The sequence below is a fragment of the Oryctolagus cuniculus genome, chromosome 6 (genome assembly GCF_051225735.1).
Source record: "Oryctolagus cuniculus isolate XC-2025 breed Fujian yellow rabbit chromosome 6, ASM5122573v1, whole genome shotgun sequence".
NCBI classification, from domain to species: domain Eukaryota; kingdom Metazoa; phylum Chordata; class Mammalia; order Lagomorpha; family Leporidae; genus Oryctolagus; species Oryctolagus cuniculus.
Window position 1 is genome coordinate 33,990,667 of NC_142872.1, and position 19,029 is coordinate 34,009,695.

Consider the following 19,029-nt stretch of genomic DNA (forward strand, 5'->3'; position numbering starts at 1 on the left):
CAGACACGTAAAACTTACAGTGAAGATCATACTTAACAATAAATGTAGAATGCATTTCCTCTAATATCAGGAATAAGACAAGGATGCCTAATCTATATTTCCTATTCCACATTATACAAGGTGTCCAATCCAGCCCAACAAAGCCAGAAAACTAAATTGAAAGCATAAAATTTTAATGATGGGCAATGATTGTGTATGTAGAAAATATGAAGAAATATTGAAAACTACTACTAAGCTAGTAAGTGAACCTTAGAAGTTCATGACATGCAGTGTGAATATAAAATTCAATTCTTAAAATAATTTTATTATTTTTAAAATTTTATTAATAATAACTGTAGCTATTTGTAGTCTACTGGTGTTATTTTAGTACATGTATTCAATGTGCCCTGATCATCACAGGCTAATCAAAATTTCCCCTTTTTCAACATGGCTTTTCTATTGGAGGCCTGGGCTTCTTTAATTTGTTCATATACTATATAGTATATAGCATATACTAGGTTATTTTCAACTATATTCTCCTCACTATGTTATGTAACCCTAGGAATTTATTCCTTATATTAACAATGAAAGTTAGAAAATGAAATTAAAAAACAATATCATTCATACAATCATCCAAAAATATACAGTTACAAATAAATTTGACAAAACTAGGCAAAACCATTACACTAAAAATTCTAAAACAGTGTTGATAGAAATAAAAACTCTAAAAAGAAATTTGTAAAGTTTCATAGGTTGAAATTTTCATTAAAATGTCAAGTTAGTCTATACATTCATATAACCCCAGTATAAATTTTTACCTTTTTATAGAAATGCCAAACTTAATCTAGAAGTCATATGGAAATGCAAAGAACAAGAGTGGCCAAAAGAAATTTTTAAGAGAAAAGTATAGGAAGACTTATGACAAGGTAAAATTATTAAATAGTGGAGTATTTTTGAAAAGTTAATTGGCTGGCACTGTGGTATGTTGGGTTAAGTCACCACTTAGAGCGCCTAAATCTCATGCAGGCTTTGGTTCATTTCCTGGCTGCTTCCATTTCCAATCCAGCTCCCTGCTAATCAAAGATGGGAAAGCAGTGGAAGATGGCCCATGTACTTGGCCCCTCCCCACATCCACTCCTGGCTTCAGCCTGGCCCACTCCCAGCTGTTGTGGCCATTTGGGGACTGATCCAGCAGACAGAAGATTTCTCTGTGTGTCTCACCCTCTCTTTCCCTGTAACTCTGCCTTTCAAATAAATAAATAAGAACAAAATAAAGAAAAGTTAAAGAAATCAATCAATGAGACGGAATAGAAATTTCAGAAATCAATGGTCAATATAAGGCAAAATGGTGCTTTACAAAGCTGCTAAAGCAACTAATAGCGAAAGGAAATTCTTTGTAATGGATGGTGCTGGACAACCAGGTATCTGTATTAGAGAAAACATAATGAAACTCAACCCTGCCTCACACCATACACCAAGATTAATTTTTCAAATAGAGTATAGATGGAACACAGAAGTTAAAAATCTGAAGTTTTGAGAAGAAAATCTTCGGGTAGGCAAAAAATGCTTAAAGATAAAACAGAGATCAATTAACACAATAAAAAATTATTAGTAGAACTTACCAAAATCACAAACTCCTTCTTGCCAAAAAATGGGGAAATGCCACCATGTTACTAAACCTGTATATATGAAGTATGAAACTTGTATAATTTAAATAAATTTTTTAAAAAGATATACAAGTGGAAAAATATTTACATATATAGCCTACATATATATAATATAAATACGTATATACAACACTTGAATATATATAACATAATGACATAAATGATCAATAAATACATTAGTGAGTATCCAACATCACTAAACTTGCAAATTAAGACAATGAGATACAAATTTCGCATAGAAGAGGATTAGTGCTATTAAAGACCAACAACTTTTTCAAAGGAGGAGTGGTGGGCATTTGTCCTGGCTGTTAAAACTCCAGCTTAGGATACCCATGCCTGTATCAGAGTGTTTGATTTTCAGTTCTGGTTTTGCTCCTGATTCTAGCTCCTGCTAATGCGGATTCTGGGAGGATATGGGAAATGACCTAAGTAATTAGATCCCTACTACTGATATGGAGACCTGGATTGGGTTTCTTGCTCTTGGCTTTGGATTTGTCCCCTTCTGGCTCATTGTGGACATTCGGGAAATGAGCAAGTATATGAAAACACTCCATCTCCATGTGTTCCTTAAACAAACAAACAAATAAATAAATGTAAAAGACTAATTTCACTAAACACAGACAGAGATAGAGAAAAACCAGAATTTTCATACACTGCTAGCAGGAACTGGTAAAATGATACCACTTTTAAAACTCTTCAACAGTTTCTTTAAAAAGTAAAAATATATGTACATTTTCAATAACAATTACATTCCTAAATATTTATCCAAGAGGACTGGCAACAAGACATTTTGTAAACACATTAAAAAAAACATTCCGTAAGCACATTCATAGAAGCTTTAATCCTAAAACCTAAAAACTGGGGACACCCAGGGGTTCATCAATCAGAGAATGAATGTGCAATGCAGATCACAGTCATACAACGGAATACCGTGCAGCAATAAGGAGGATCACCTTTGATAAGCAAAACAAGATGGATAAATCTCAAAAACGTGCTGAGGGAAAACATAAAATAGCATGTAATGTACAATCTGATTTATATGAAATTCTAAAATAAACAAAACAAAGGTATGGCTCTAGAAACCGAAAGAGCAGCTTTTAGCTCTTACAATTAAAGTTTCTATAAATACTTCTCCTGTAAAATCGTTTTAGGTGTACATATTTAGAAAGAGATGATGAACTTTCTGGATGATGGCAATGTTTTATGTCTTAATAAGAGTGTGTATTAACTAAAACAGTACAATTATACAATTAATATCATTGCATCCCATGACATATAAGTCATGTCTACAATCATGATTTTGTGTGAGTCTTCACTCCCAATTGTCCCTAAGGCCAATTCTACATTTACCCTTTCAGTAACCAGAGTCAATAAGATCTCTCTCTCTCTCTTTTTTTTTTTTTTTTTTTCCTGACAGGCAGAGTTAGACAGTGAGAGAGAGACAGAGAGAAAGGTCTTCCTTCCGTTGGTTCACCCGCCAAATGGCCTCCACGGCTGGCGAGCTGGGCTGGTCCAAAGCCAGGAGCCAGGTGCTTCTCCTGGTCTCCCATGTGGGTGCAGGCCCCAAGCACTTGGGCCATCCTCCACTGCCTTTCTGGGCCACAGCAGAGAACTGGACTGGAAGAGGAATAACCGGGACAGAATCCGGCGCCCCAACCAGGACTAGAACCTGGGGTGCCGGTGCCGCAGGTGGAGGATTAGCCTAGTGAGCTGTGGCGTCGGCCAATAAGGTCTCTTTTATTAAGGATAAATTAATTCTAGTTAGATTTCTGTCATTCCCAAAGGAAGTATAAAATAATAAAATCAGGAGAATCATTCATTATGCTTTCTTTCATTGATCTGCCTGCACTCCCTCCTGGTTTAAGAGAATGGATGTGAATCACCCTTCCTTCTGTGTTTCTGTTCATGATTTCTGTATCCAAACAAAGCCAGCAACATGACCACCTTCTTCATCCTCCAGCATCCAACCCATCCAAGATTTATGGACATTACTCCTTAAATATTTCACTAAGCTGTCAAATTTCAGCAATTCTGAGACTAACTAGGTTAGTCTATTCTTGGTTGTGATAACAAATTAGTTGGTGCTGGGCACTTTATATGGAAAAGAAGTTTATTTAACTCACATTTTGGTGACTGGAAGTTCTGTTTGGCCTCTGTTGAGGGTCCCTTTGGTTGCATCACAACCTATTGTGGAAGCAGAGAAGCCACAGATTAAAGATGGGAAGGCACATGGGCTGGCCTTACCTTAAAGCCACCCACTCTCCTGAGAACTAACCAAGGTCCCAAGAGAACTGCATTAATCTCTGCCAAGCGTGCTGCCCTGAAAACCTAATCACCTCACAGTAGGATTCACCTCTAAAGGTCCATCACCTCAATGCTGCCAGACTGAAGACCAAGCCTCCAAAAACCATGGCAATACCTAAAACACGTTATTAGTTCATTTTAAAGAGACTTAATATGAGAGTTACAGAGCCCCTTCCATCAACAATCCCCTCATGGATCACTTCTCTGATTAGATTAAGCTTCCCTGTGGTTTTTTTCCTCTGTAGTTTTATACACTCAACTGGTGTGTAATTCCTAGAATCTGGGAGTATAGGATGAGGACAGATGCTGTGTCTGGAAGTATTAGATAACTGACCTTATAACTGTACCGTGTTCATTTATTACTTTGACTTATTGAGAACACATACTGTCGCCTCTGGGCACAGACATAACCACAATAATTAAATCTGATTATACAGAGAAGATTAACATTTCAAGCTTTAACTGGAAGATAAGATGGTAGACAAAGGACATAATCAGGTAAGGAAACAAGTCTGTAAGATTTATAAAATCTGTGGCTAGGATAAATTCAGCAAATATTAGTATATGGCAAAAACTGTGCTAACACATCAGGCTACAAAAATCAAGCAAAACAGTCATTTGGGTCTTGCCTGGTGGCTCAGCAGGTTAAGCTGCCACCTGTGATGCTGGTATCCTATGTCATACTGCTGGCTCACATCCTGACTGCTCCACTTCTAATCTGGCACTCCTGCAAATGCACCTAGGAAGGGAGCAGAAAATGGCCTAAGCACTTGGGCCCCTGCAACCCATTGAGAAGGCCTGGGAGTTCCTGCCTCTCAGCTTCAGTCAAGGCCAGTCCTGGCTGTTGCAACCATTAGGAGGAGTGAACCAACAGATCAAAGATCTCTCTCTCTCTCTCTCTCTCTGTGTGTGTACTCTCCCTTTCAAATAAATAAACACATTTAAAAATAAAACAGAGTAGATTTGGTATTGGAATACTCAGTCTAGTAAGGGACACAAACAATAAAGGGCTGTAATATGGCATGATGTACTTGCAAACAATGAATAGGCGTTTGCACAATACACAGTATCGAAGAGATAAATTGGTGGCACCACATACCATGGACTCTGAAACAGATTGCTTAGGTTCAAATTCCCAATCTACCCTGGACACAGTAGAACATTTGATGTGCTCTTTTCTGATTGGGGGCCTTAGTTCCCCATCTGTCAAAAGGACTGCTAAGAAGATTAAATCTGATTATAAATATAATGTACTTGGATTTGTCAGTATCCTATAATTTTAGATGATATTTTATAATTAAATGCTAAATTTTTAATATAGTATTCTACAAATGTATCTCATACATTATGTGATAAAATCTGTGAAGATCTCACAAAAGGGAAAGCATTTTAGTAGGGTTCTAATATATGCGTATGAATTGGTAGGGCAGAGAAGAAGGGAGGGAAACGAAAAGGGCTGGGGGAGCCAACACTTTCTGGATAGTTCTAAGCAGGCCAGTGTTGCATGGACATAAAGTACATAGGGTAAGCAAAGTAGTAGAAGGTGACACCAGAGTGGTGTAACAAAACCTGTAGGTCAGATGTCAGAGAAAATTGTCATACTGAAAAATGTGGAGATTATCCTATACCATCCTAAACAGCAAGCAAGTTCACTGAAGATTTTAAGCAGAATATACACTCATGATTTTAAGATACTACAAAGCCAGAGTAATTAAAACTGCTTGGTAGTGGCATAAAAACCAACACAGAGACCACTTAAACAGAACAGAGAACTCAGAAATTAATATATGTGTATATGTATGTATACATATATATGTATTCAACAGACTTTTGACAAAGGTACAAGAACATACATTGGATAAAGGATAATCTTTTCATTAACTAATGCTGGCAAAATGCAAAGATATGCATATGTAGAAGAAAGCAATTCCTATCTTTTACTATATACAAAAGTTGATTCAAGATGGATCAGAAAACTAAGCAAAGTCCTGAAACTATGCAATAGCTGGAAGAAAATTTAGAAGAAACACTTGAAGACATGGGTGTAGGCAATGGTTTGTTGGATTAGACCCCAAAAGCACAGGCAACAAAATTAAAACTAGACCAACTGGATTGTATCAAACTCAGAAGCTTCTGCAGACCAAAGTAAATGAACAACAGAGTGAAGAGACATCCAACAGAATTGGATAAAGAATTTGTGAGCCATTTACCTGACAAAAGATTAGTATCCAGAATATATTAGCAACTCAAAAAACTCAACAATAAATAACAACTTAACCAGTTAAGAAATGGACAAAGGACCTGAATAGACATTTCTCAAAAGAAGAAACACAAATGACCATCAAATACATGATAAAATGTTCAATATAACTAGCCATCAGGGAAATGCAAATCCAAACAATCAAAAGATTTCACCTCACCGTGTTATTAAAATGACAGAAAATAACAAAGATTGGAAAGACTGTGGATAAAGGGGAACTCCTATATGCTGCTGATAGGAATATAAATCACCACTGCTGAGCAAATGGCCAAGTTGGGTCAGCAACATTGCAGGCAGAATTGTACATTTCCTGTTAGAGATGCCACTTGCCTTCACCTAGTCAGCTCTCCTCCCAGGCCAGCTAGGTAATGGAAGTCAACAGGGTGCCTTCCTAAGAAGGTTCACACCTCCCTTATGATGTACCCTGTGTGAAGAGATGGGTCAGGGCCTCATAACCGGCAAGGCCTTAAAACCCACCTAATTATTATCAATCCCCTTCTGTCAGTTTCTATCCGGCTCTCAATCAGAAAAATTATGCATAGTTTAGACAACATCTTTCTTCGGTCCTCCAATAATGACTCTGTCCTTTGTACTAGACCCTGTCTAGCCCACTGGGGGCCTCATCCCTTTGTAATCATAGCCTCCACTCTTACATCAATAGTTCTACTCCCGACCTATGTGTATTAATGTTCCTCCACCCCACTCAACATTTTATGATTATTCAGAATTTTTCTACAGACAAACCCCTCTACCCAAAGAGATGAGCGGCCTTTCTCCCAGTCTTGGTTGGGATCAGATTCACAGCCTCCCTCTCCTCAGTAGTGATCTCAGGAACAGCTTTGTGCCACAATGTTATCTCCACCAACTGACTCCAAAAACCAGTTACAAGAGGAGGTCACTAGTCCACTGAGACCTCAGCTGATGCCATCCAAGGTCTCCAAAGTCAAATCACCACACTAACCACAGAACAGAATGACCTTAACAGTGTTGTTGTTATGTTAACCAATCAAGCCAGGTAAAACCACATCAATCTAACAGTCTTCACTAGGGTTCAGAGACCACCCCTCCTCACTTCCTCTCCTCTATGAATTCCTCTCATTACCTGGTTAATAGCACCACTAGGGGCCACTGGCTGCTATTCTCACTCTGGCCTTCATACAACCTTGTCTGTTTAAGTGTTTACAGGAGGTGCTAATGGAACAAACCAAGCCTTCACCATCCAGGCAGTCAACCAAATGCTGTTACAGGGATATTCTTGGCTCCCCATCCAGGAGATTCTGGCTTGAGACATCACCCCACGCCAGTGGAGAGTAACTCATTGCCCACCTGTCAGCAGGAAGTAGCTCTAAAAGACAGATCATTGTCCCTCCACCCCTTCTGGGTTTTTGGGGCTGATATAATCCTATACAACACTTGCTTTATTAAAAACAAAAGGGGGGAATGTTAGTACAATGGAGTGGTCTTTTCTGTGGCGCGATTTATGTCCCGGACACCATCCTAGGCTCTAGCCCCCTCTGCCATTGCTAGAAGCCAGGTGACAGCATGGCCCAACCACAGGTGTTAGCTCCACCCCTACCCTAATGGGATTCACTGTTCCTACTTCCCGTCCCCCCCCCACAAAGGTATAACAGGACCTGCTTCCCACACATGTGCTCTCTCCTGATCTCTCTCAATCCCCCTCTTTCTCTTCTTCGCTCCTTCCCTCCCACCTGTTGGATTTCCCCCATCAGTAAACCCTTTCCCTTTAAAAAAAATTGTACAGCCACTACCAACAAAGTGATGTCAAAGAAGAGGAAAAGTTGATTATCCTGATTTGACCAGTACGCATTGCATCTGTGTATTGAAATGCCACACTGGAGCCCACAAATGTTAACACAAACTTTTTTTAAAAAAGAAACATTGCCCTGGTGAGGAATGAACTGGAAAAAAATATTAGCAGGAACATTCTTAAATTATTTTCTCCCTAAGGTTATACTGTAAGAACGGACAAGATCACCAAGAGATGTTTGCTATTTCCTTCAGATGTTTCCTCCTGGCTAGACTAGAAAAAAATGCTTTCTGTTATGTTTATGGTTTTTTTTTTTTTTTTGACAGGCAGAGTGGACAGAGAGAGAGAGAGACAGAGAGAAAGGTCTTCCTTTGCCGTTGGTTCACCCTCCAATTGCCGCCGCAGCCGGTGCGCTGCAGCCGGCGCACCGCGCTGATCCGATGGCAGGAGCCAAGAGCCAGGTGCTTTTTCTGGTCTCCAAGCCCTCCCACCCTCCAGAAACCCCAATGCTCTACTACCTACTTTTTTTTTTCAGGCAGAGTGGATAGTGAGAGAGAGAGAGAGAGACAGAGAGAAAGGTCTTCCTTTGCCGTTGGTTCACCCTCCAATGGCCGCCGTGGCCGGCGCAATGCGGCCAGCGCACCGCGCTGATCTGAAGGCAGGAGCCAGGTGCTTCTCCTGGTCTCCCATGGGGTGCAGGGCCCAAGCACTTGGGCCATCCTCCACTGCACTCCCAGGCCACAGCAGAGAGCTGGCCTGGAAGAGGGGCAACCGGGACAGAATCCAGCGCCCCGACCGGGACTAGAACCTGGTGTGCTGGCACCGCAAGGCGGAGGAATCTACTACCTACTTTCAAATATGGAAGGAAAATCTAATGTAACCAAGTGATGGAATGTTGGAGCCAGAGACTAGGAGGAACAAAGGGAAGAGGGGTTGGATGGTGGCGATGGGGTTATGGGCCTAAGTGCAAAAGGAAAAATGAAAGACCCAGAGAGGCAAGGGGACGACTAATCAATCATTCACTCAAAGAGGGGGGTGGAAGTCATACGTGTTTTTGTAGCATCTTGTTTATACATGTGTGTGACTAAAACTCTGGAAGGAATGGCTTCAAGTCCTCAAGGAACAAAAGACTGGAGTGACCAGAATACAAGAGGACCAGAGTAAGAGACACAGAGGTGTATGATGAGGATGAACACACAGGGTCTTGCAGGATGTGAAACCATATTAACACTGAAAATGAATCAAAGGATGATGCTACTTTATAAGACCAACAAGTTCAAACGAATCACTTCCTATATTTAATCATCTTTAATGGGAAACAAAACTGAGTAGTTTAGATGGAGTACAATTATTGACTTGCTTCTGTGACTATCAAAGGCTATGGGTATGACAGTCGAGGAATAGGGTCAGATCCCTTCCTCCTCCATAGCTCTGTTTCTAAGCTGACATTGTGTTTGCATTGCTAAAGACATTCACTTTATACTAGGTAGAGAGATTAACAAGCAGTGCAACCGAAATATGAGAGTCATTACCGCTGATTAAATAATTTTCTTGAGCAACATTATGCATCAGAAAGGAAAATAATGAGTTCACTTGAATTTATGGACCCCGCGGCAGCTGGGAGAAGTTCTCTCATTTGCTCATCAACAGCTTCTACATCAAGTATTCAAAAGGATTATATGGATATTTGGGATAGGCACAGACTTAAAGGTTAAAAAGTGGCACCTTGGCAGGGAAGCATATATCATTATAATCAGCCTGCTGGAAGTAATAAATAAAGCAACTGAAGACAATAAAAAGCATTTGCATATATATTCTAGTCTATAAGTTACTTTAAGTAAAAAAAAAAATGATAATACACAGAGCTTGGTGAGTAGAATGCTCTAACATAAAGTTGGAAGCTATAGTTTGACAAATGGAAACCAATGGAAGAAACACCAATTTGACAGAGTGTCAGTCAATTATAAAATGGATCTTTGCTAGAGCCATCATAATAAAATATCACACAGTGGATGGCTTAAACAGCAGAAGTTTATTTTCTCCTTGTTCTGGAGACTACAAGTCCAAGAACAAGGCAAGGCATCAGCAGGACTGGTTTTGGGTGAGGACTCTACATGTGTAGTCCCTCTGTGTTCTGACATGGTTATCCCCCCATTTTATCTGTGTCCTAATCTCCCTTCTTAAATGGATTCCCTCCAGGGTGGTTTAGGGCTCAACTATAAAATGCTATTTTACCTATTTACTTCTTGAAAGGCCCTATGTGACTTCCTGAGATACTTAAGGTTAGGAATTCAACATGGATTCAGCCCTTGATAGACAACAGGTATTAACCAAGCATTTACTTGCAGGAAGACAAGACCTTGTTCTCATGGACCATGAGGACTGCAGAAGACAGGCATTCAATATGAGACTATACATACATAATTTAGTAATTAACCACACCTGTTGAAATGAAGCGTGTGAAACAGGGAGGAGTTGTTTCAGCATGTCTGGAATAAGGGAGCTTTAAGCCACATCCTGAAGAGAGTATAGACGTGACCCATAGGAAGAGAAGGACATCCACAGCTAACATGAAGAAACAACATCTATCCTGGAGGGAGCAAGAAACATCACTTATGTTAGAGGGACTGAGTGGAGTCAGAAAGACTAAAATGTTCACTTCCCAAATGCTCACAACAGTCCCTCGCTGGTGCCAAAATCAGGAGACAGGAACTCAATTTAGGTCTCCCATGTGAGTGGCAGGAACCTAATCATGAGCTATCGCCATCGCCTCCTGGAGTAACACCTTCATGCATTAGCAGAGAGCTGGAATCAGAAGTAGAGCTCAGTATCAGCCCCTGGGATGCAGGCACCTTACCCAGCATTTTAACCATCAGGCCAAACTCCCACCCCTGTTTTCAAACCTTTAAAGTATTGCTTACCTTACAAAAAACTCAAGCCCCTAACTAACTTAACCGTTCCTCAATGTCTTCCAATTCTTAACTATGAGTAACCTTGATGTTTCTCTGGTTTCCATCCTTGTCCTTGTCCCTCTTCACTTCTAAGTTTTCTAATGCCCAAAGGTGACTCTCAGTTGTACCCACAGTTCTAGCACCAATGAAGTGGCACTGTGATGGATATCCAATTTCCCTTTACTACAGAAGGATTGATTCCTGCAGCTGCTGGAGTGCTGCCATGTGATAAACCTCAGCTCGAAGCCTTCTTGGGAAATGCCCTTAACTGAATAGAACTTTATTACCCTGGATCATGCAATCCCTAGGGCAGTCTGCCTCCATCAGGTAGCAATGGACAAGTATGAGGGCTGAATACCCTCAGTGGGCCATCCTGGCTTCACCCTTGGGGTCAAGTGAAAACTGCATTGAACCTGAGTTGCACACACTCTCTCCCTCTGCCCCATCCTGTAACATCCTCATTTCACATAGGTGGTGATCCCAGAACATTCCTAACACACTTCCTGCATGTGAATCTCTGAGAATCTGCTTTCAGGAAAACCAACCTGTGAGGACTGTTGGCCCTCAGCTGAGTCCTTTTTGATAGGCCTCAGAACCATGTATACATATGCCTTTGAACACCTTCCATTTGTACATCTCTGGTCACTCCAATCTGACACATCTGAACTGAACTTATCTTGTCCACATGCTCAGACTCTGGTCCTCCCTTGGGTTCTTCTCCTCAGTGAATGCCAGTGTATTATCTAAAAAGTCCAAACCACCAACTTGGTTATTTATTATTTATTTCTGTGTAACAATATTACCACCAAGTTTGTAGCTTAAAACAACATGCATTTATTATCTGATGGTCTCCTTGGGTTAATAGACTTGGCACAGCTGGGTATTCTATAAGGCTACAGACACATTTTCAGCTAGGGCTATAGCTTCACTGGAGTTAAAAGATTTGCTTTCCAGCTCCGGGGGTCATTCACAGAATTCAGTCATTGCATGTTTCAGGAGTGAGGGTCTCAGGTTTTCCTAGCTCTTGACCCAAATCTGCCTTCAGTTCTTACCATGCAGCCCTCTCCATAAGCAATTCACAACATGAAAGCTTGTTTCTTGAATGTCATCATGGGAGAGAGAGTGTTGGAATCCAGTGTATCATAATGACAGAAGTGACATCCTATTACCCTTATAATATGTAGCTTTCCAGAACCAAGTCACAGTTGGTGCCCACACTCAAGGGGAGAAGCCCACAGAATGGAGTGAACATTATGGGGTAGGGGTCATAGGGGTGGCCTACTATCTTAGTCCATTTTATGCTGCTAAAACAAAATACCACAGAGTATATAACTTATAACCAGCAGAAACTCTCTTGACTTGCACTTCTGGAGCCTGGAAAGTGAGATGGAAGGGCCATATCAAGACATGGTTTTCCTGCTATGACATCCCATGGCAGAAGGGAGAGCAACAAAAGAGGATGAACATGAGTGCAAGAAGGGCCCCAAATTTGTCCTTTCACAAGGAGTCTGCTCCCAGAATGGCATTAGCCCATCCACAAGGCTAGCATCCTCAGGACCCAAACACATCCATTGGCTCACCTTCCTAGTACTGCCATTTTGTTTCTAACGCAGGAACATTGGGGTAAACATTCAGAGCATAGCCCCTAGCTAGAGTGATGCTGGCTTATCCATATCTACAGTAGAAAATAATCCTTCTATGAGGCTTTAGGCTCATGCCTTTATGGAATATTTGGTATAGAGTAGGAAAGAAAATACAAGATTTAACAATGTCTGGAGCTAAGAAAATCCATCCAAGAGCAATTTTTCTGAGGGATTAGAGAAAATGGGAAGAGATGCCCTACTCCTTCTTATCCAGAACAAAAGTACTCAGCAACATAACATCACTATTTCACAGTGGGCCAGCCTTGGGCAAAGTGGGAGAAGCCACCACCTGCAACAATGGCATTCCGTTTGGCACCAGTTTGTATCTGGGCTGCTCCATTTCTAGTCCAGTTCCCTGCTAATGTCCTGGGAAAAGCAGCAGAAGGTCACCCAAGTGTCTGGTCTCTGCCACTCACGTATGAAACCCAAATGAAACTCCTCGCTCCTGGTTTCAGCCTGGCTCAGTGCTGGCCATTGTGACCACCTGGGGAGTGAACCAGCAGATGAAAGATCTCTGTCTTCTCTGTCTCTGTTTCTCCCTCTCTCTGTAACTCTGACATTCAAATAAATAAAAAAACTTTTCTAAAAAATTTCACAGCAATGGGTGTCCACTATTCAAATTATCGAGAATACTTAGTAGGCTGTCATTTTATTTCCCATAATACAAATAAAGGATTTCTCAGTTTCTGAAATCCATTCTGTTTATGTCAGACTTGCTTTGCATGAAAGCCTTTGAAAACAGAAGACCAATAAATTCTCTCTTTCATTTGTACTTCAATAGCTACCAGCTATCTTCTGTCTTATTTTCTGAATTTGGTATACAAAGACATCATCGTCATCTTCTCTGATCACATTCTACATAGAAAATACAGAGAAGTTCTAAAGAATCTTATGCCCAGAAAATCTTGAGTCCTTCCACTTTACGCCAGTGTGATCATAGGCAAACTCCTTAACTTACAAATCCTTCAGTTTCTTTACAGGGAAAACAAACATAGCTCTATTCAGTAGTGTAGACATGATGATTACACATACAAACCATTTAGTATGATGCTCAGCATATGGATGGCATTTCAAAAATACTAGTTGCTAATATTAACATCATGGTTATTGGCAAGAACAGTGACTAGGGACATGAGGTTGCCAATTTTTAGTTTTTTTTTTTTTTTCCAATGAACTTCCTTTTTAAACGATCATTTAATGTCATCACTATTTTATCAAAGAAAAAGTACTTCAAACCAAAGCATTTGAAGGACATAAATTAAAGGACAATTGTTTTAAATAGAAAAAAATTTCTTAAGAGAATAAAAAACCCTCACTATTCAACAGTGATTTTTCTCATTTTGGCACAGCATGGTGAAAACGTCACCCTGGATTTCTACTGATCTATAGCCCAGGATTTGTCAACTGCTGGTCTAGAGCTCCAAGGTCCCATCACACCAGAGAAATAGAGCTCACATCACTGCCCTCTTGTATTTCAATCACTAAATGAATGACTGGCTCATTCTATGTCAATACACTTTTTTCATTCAGACACCTGAAATCAAACAGGGTCTCAAACTTTCAAGCAATTTTATTTTAGTCAGTACAAGCCAAAACCAGTGGACATTCTTAGCAATTGGCCATCTTTACCTTTTTGGCAGATAGGGTTCGAGGGAGTCATTAAACCTTGATGAATTTGTTTAAGCCACACTGACCCCACCCTTACCTGGTAGAGAAAACTGAGGAAGTGGGATGTTACAAACATTTCACATGTCTTAAATACCAAAATATTTCTGCAAATTTTCTGGTAAATTACACTTGATTAGAATATAAGATAAATGTCACAAGCAAGAGCAACTTGTAAAAATGCAACTGGAAATAATTTTTTTCTCATGTTGTTAAAAAAATACATTCTCAATTGCAGCTCTTAACAGAGTGGTGACATAGAGCATTCAGTAACGAAAAATAACATAAGATGGTTTATTTACATGTAAGAGAACATGCACTTGTGTGTGTGTGTGTGTGCGCGCGCATTGGTAATCAGGAAATGATTGCATTTTAATCTACAATTTCCTTCTGGATGGATGAACGAAAAAACAAGGACATATTTTCTAGATCTCAGCTTGGGTATAGAATATCTTAATAATGAAGTACAGTTTGATGTATAAAAGAAAATAGATTGGTATATTTTCCTATTTATTTTACTGATTTGATGGGTTGTTCGGGGTAATTTTAGTTTCAAATGACAGCAGCTCAAATACAGCTGGCTTTGAAGTATAGGGGTATTAGCTCAGGAATACTATTGTTTCACACAATGGAAAAAAAACCCTAGGGTATCCACCTTAAGAAACAGCAGGATCCAGATGCTCAAATGTTGTTGTCTCACCCCACCTCTCCATTCTTCATTGGCTGCATATGCAGGCTGTCTCCAATTGGCAAAATTGGTAACCAGCGAATCAGGATCAGAATAAATCACTAGGCATGGGCATTCGGTACTCTTGCTCAGTGGAACTGAATCAATTTTTAAATAAGCTCTAGAGGGGAAGTCCATCTCTGCTGGCAAACTCATGTGGTATGAAAATGGGGAGGTGTGTCTCAGAGAGGTTCCACAGAGGGACAGTGGGCAGTCAGAAACAGATGTTTCCTACCTGTCAGTGATGATATGTTTTCTTCTGTCCACAGCCAGTTTCAATAGTGTGTCCTAGAATCCCTACCCTTTCAATAATTGACCCTAAAACACTGGCTATGTCAATACCAGCTACTATGAAATAAAACAGTAATGACAGCATCTTCAAAGGAAATGGATTGTGGAGACCCAAGGATGTTTCAGTGTTCTCACAAACAATGAACAGATATTTCATGTCTGCCCTGACTGCTTATGGTTCCTTCAGTCAGAAACTGCTGACTTGAAATCATTGCAGATTCTTAACCACAAGAGGGTAAAGGCAGCATCAATACAGTAGAATGTGCACAGAACTTAGAATTACATGGACCTGGGCTAATAAAATAGTATCTTGTGCCTTCAGTAAGTAATAACTATTATTTTTTAAAAAACAATTGGCAGTGTCATGTAAGAAAAGTTAGTTAACCTCTCTAAATCTACATTCTACCCTCTCCTACACAGTGATAATGACATTAACCTTAGAGATTTGTAATCAGGATCATACACAGAAATTAAATGTGAGAGTTCTACAAGAATGAAATAAATACTAAGTTAGCCTCAACAATAAGAATAGCCTCTTAGTATTTATATAGAAGCTACAGGGGAAAATCCGTAATTAGGAAAAAGCAACTCTGAAAAAAAAAAATGGACATGTATGAAAAAAAGATCAGGGCTACAGAATTAAAACACACAGAAAATACTTATGCTGTCTTCTTTCCAGGCCAAATGCAACACAACATTCAGTTTGTATGAAAGATGCATGTGCATGGAAAGACTTTTATAATCCTTGGTGTTATTTTGTCACTGTAAAGTGATGTTCCCCTTGTTTTGGATGTGATTATAGAAATAGTATGGGCAGAGTAAAAATGAAGAAATTGCATTTGTGTGATTCTTGGCAATTCAGAATTCACTTACAGATAGCTGGAAGCAGACAGCTGAGACATCATCATTGCCCTTCAACCTTTAGGTTTAGCCAGGATATCATTTTCATATGGATTTGCACTGATTCCATGCCTCACCTGGGTTTCACTCCCATGCCAGCCATTTATCACTTGTGGGACCTGGGTAAGAGACAGAACCCTAGTAAGTCTCAGCCATGTTACCTGCAAGTGGTAGGAATACTGGCAAGACCACAGCACAGTGTTTCAAAGTATAAACTTTGAAGCCAGATTGCTTGAAATGGAATCTGCGCTAGCTTTGAAACTTGGCCAAGTTACTCAACCTCTGAGTTTTTATATTTGTAAACTGGGAGTAATGACAGGCTCTACTTGTGAAAATCAAATGATATAACCACGCAATGTGTTAATATATTGTCAGGTTTTAGTTAAGCAGTCCACAAATGTTAATCACTGCTGTAATTAATAATACTACACTTTCTTATGGCTGCCTTGAAGCTGAAATGAGTAAAATCATTTTTATTATCTTTGCACTCTACCAGGCACATAGTAAATGCTCACAATGACTCTGGGGTTTACTTATTATAATTATCAGCATTGCATCAGATCTTTTGAAATACTGAAATGAATATGTAGCTACCACATTGAGAGCTTCTGGATAAAAATAACCTTGCCTTTCTTAACTGTACGTGCCCTATACTTATTATCAGGTCTGAAATCTAACCAATTTGTAGTAAATTGGATAGAATCTTTTTTCTGAACTTGGCTGTGTAACCAAAGACACAAAAGCCAACCTGTATTCGAATAAATTGGTTTTTCAGAGTTATTCTTAAATATTATTTGCACATATCAAGTTCAAATATTGAAAATATTCCCTTAGACACCTTGCTTTAATTTTCTTCACATTCCATCCGTTCCCTGTCAGTAAAGGTTCATCTTCACTCTTGGGAATGGATAGTTAAGAATGAGATTGCACATATCTGGATTTTTACCAGACTGCAGCTAAAGGAGAGCTTCAGAAAGCCCTAGCTTTCGTTTCCCTCGCCTCCTCTTAAGGCCACAGCTATCCATCTTCTTCATTACAAGTTCATTTCAGCCACCCCCGGAATCAGCCTTATGGGGCTGCTAAACTTTAATTGGAATGAGGAATCCAAGACCCTCTCCAGTTTTTTAAAGGACAAAGCAATGTACCTTAGTGATTTGAGGGCTTCTTCAAACTCATGGCACCATATTAACAATCTCATTGCAAAGCATAAATGTCTTGGAACAATTCTCCAGAAATACAAGCAATTTGAGTGACAAATGCAAAATTGCACAATTGGGGGGAAAAGACTGTCAAGCCAAAACATAGAAAGTAATGATTCATTTTGGAAAATAAAATGCTCAGAGAAACATCAGGGAACTTGTTTTCGGCTGCAGTTAGCTTAATGAAATGGTTCTCTAAGTGATGTTTATTGGAAATCTGTGTTTAGAAGTCTGGAAATAAATTCCATTTTTAAGTTATGCATTTTTCTCCCCTCTCTCTTTACATTTGCTGGCCCATTTTATTCAAAACTGAAGACCAAGATATAAATAAGGATTCTTGAACTGCTTTTAAACTGCTGGCATCTGTTAGATTAGAAGGAAGTCTGATTTAGCAAAGCTTGGAACAGTACAGACCAATTGCCAAATTGAGAGAATCTTTTATTTATGTTGTACAACAACGTTATGTAACCAGGCAAGTTGTTCATCTTCATTCTTTATGATGAGTATACGGAGAAATGTATCTCTTAATGTTTGGCCAGCCAAGAGCCCATTAGCTGGTACTGCCTTATTTAGATGATAAACTGATTTGAAAGGAAATTAACTATGTATCTTCAGCTTTAAATCATCACTGCAATTCAGTAGGCTCTTATTATCAAGACAAGCTTTCCTTATTTTGTTTGGGGGGAGGGATATGTGGTGGTTGTCCCACAGGATCTTTTCATTTTCAGATTCTCCAGAAGCTAAATTGTTGAAAGTAAGAGTGTCACACTCAAAGAGATCTTGATATGGAAGCCCAGGTTGCCATTTTCTAGGTGCTTTAATTTGGAAATTTATTACTCTCTCCAAATATATTCTCATCTATAAGATGGGGATAATTGTAATTTCTACATATATTTACAGAATTAATGCAAGTGGTTAGCATGTGGTCAGATACATAATTTGTACTTAAAATGCTAACACCCCCAAAACTATTACGATAACTTCATAAGTTCTGCAACATGAAATATACATTTTTTAAATTTTTTTTTTAAGATTCACAGGGGGCGGTGCTGTGGCATAGTGGATTAAGCTGCGCCTGCAGTGCCAGCATCCCATATGGGCACCAGTTTGAGACCCAACTGCTCCACTTCCAATCCAGCTGTCTGCTATGGCCTGGGAAAGCAGTGGAGGATGGCCCAAGTCCTTTGGCCCGTGCGCCTGTGTAGGAGACCTGGAGGAAGTTCCTGGCTCCGGGCTTCCGATCGGCACAGCTCCAGCCATTGCAGTCAATTGGGGAGTGAACTGGTGGAGGGAAGACTCTCTCTCTCTCTCTCTCTCTCTCTCTCTCTCTCTCTCTGCCTATCCTTCTCTCTGTGTAACTCTTTCAAATAAACAAATAAATCTTTTTTTTAAAAAAGATTTGTTTTATTTATTTGAAATGCAGAATTGCAGAGAGAGAGGGGCAAAGATAGAGCCAGAAGATTTATCTAGATCTCCCACATGAGTAGCAAGAACCTAAGGATTTGGACCCTCTTTCACTGCTTTCCCAGGCACATTAGCAGGGAATTGGATTGGAAATAGACAGCCAGGGCTCAAATCTGTGCCCATATAGGATGCCAGTATCACAGGTGGTGGCTTAACTGGTTACAATGCATTGCCACCCTGATTTGTTTGATTTAATGATCTACAGTTCACT

At 39.7% G+C, this 19,029-nt stretch overlaps 1 long non-coding RNA gene across 3 annotated transcripts in view; it reads right to left on the reverse strand.

The window, feature by feature from the left end:
• Positions 1 to 3,815: 3,815 nt before the first annotated feature.
• LOC149126097 (uncharacterized) overlaps positions 3,816 to 19,029 on the reverse strand; it is a 434,465-nt gene continuing 419,251 nt past the window's right edge. For all 3 annotated transcript variants that reach the window (XR_016236315.1, XR_016236296.1, XR_016236303.1), the window contains one exon: positions 3,816 to 3,830. This is a non-coding gene — a long non-coding RNA (uncharacterized LOC149126097). The remainder of the gene's footprint in view (positions 3,831 to 19,029) is intronic.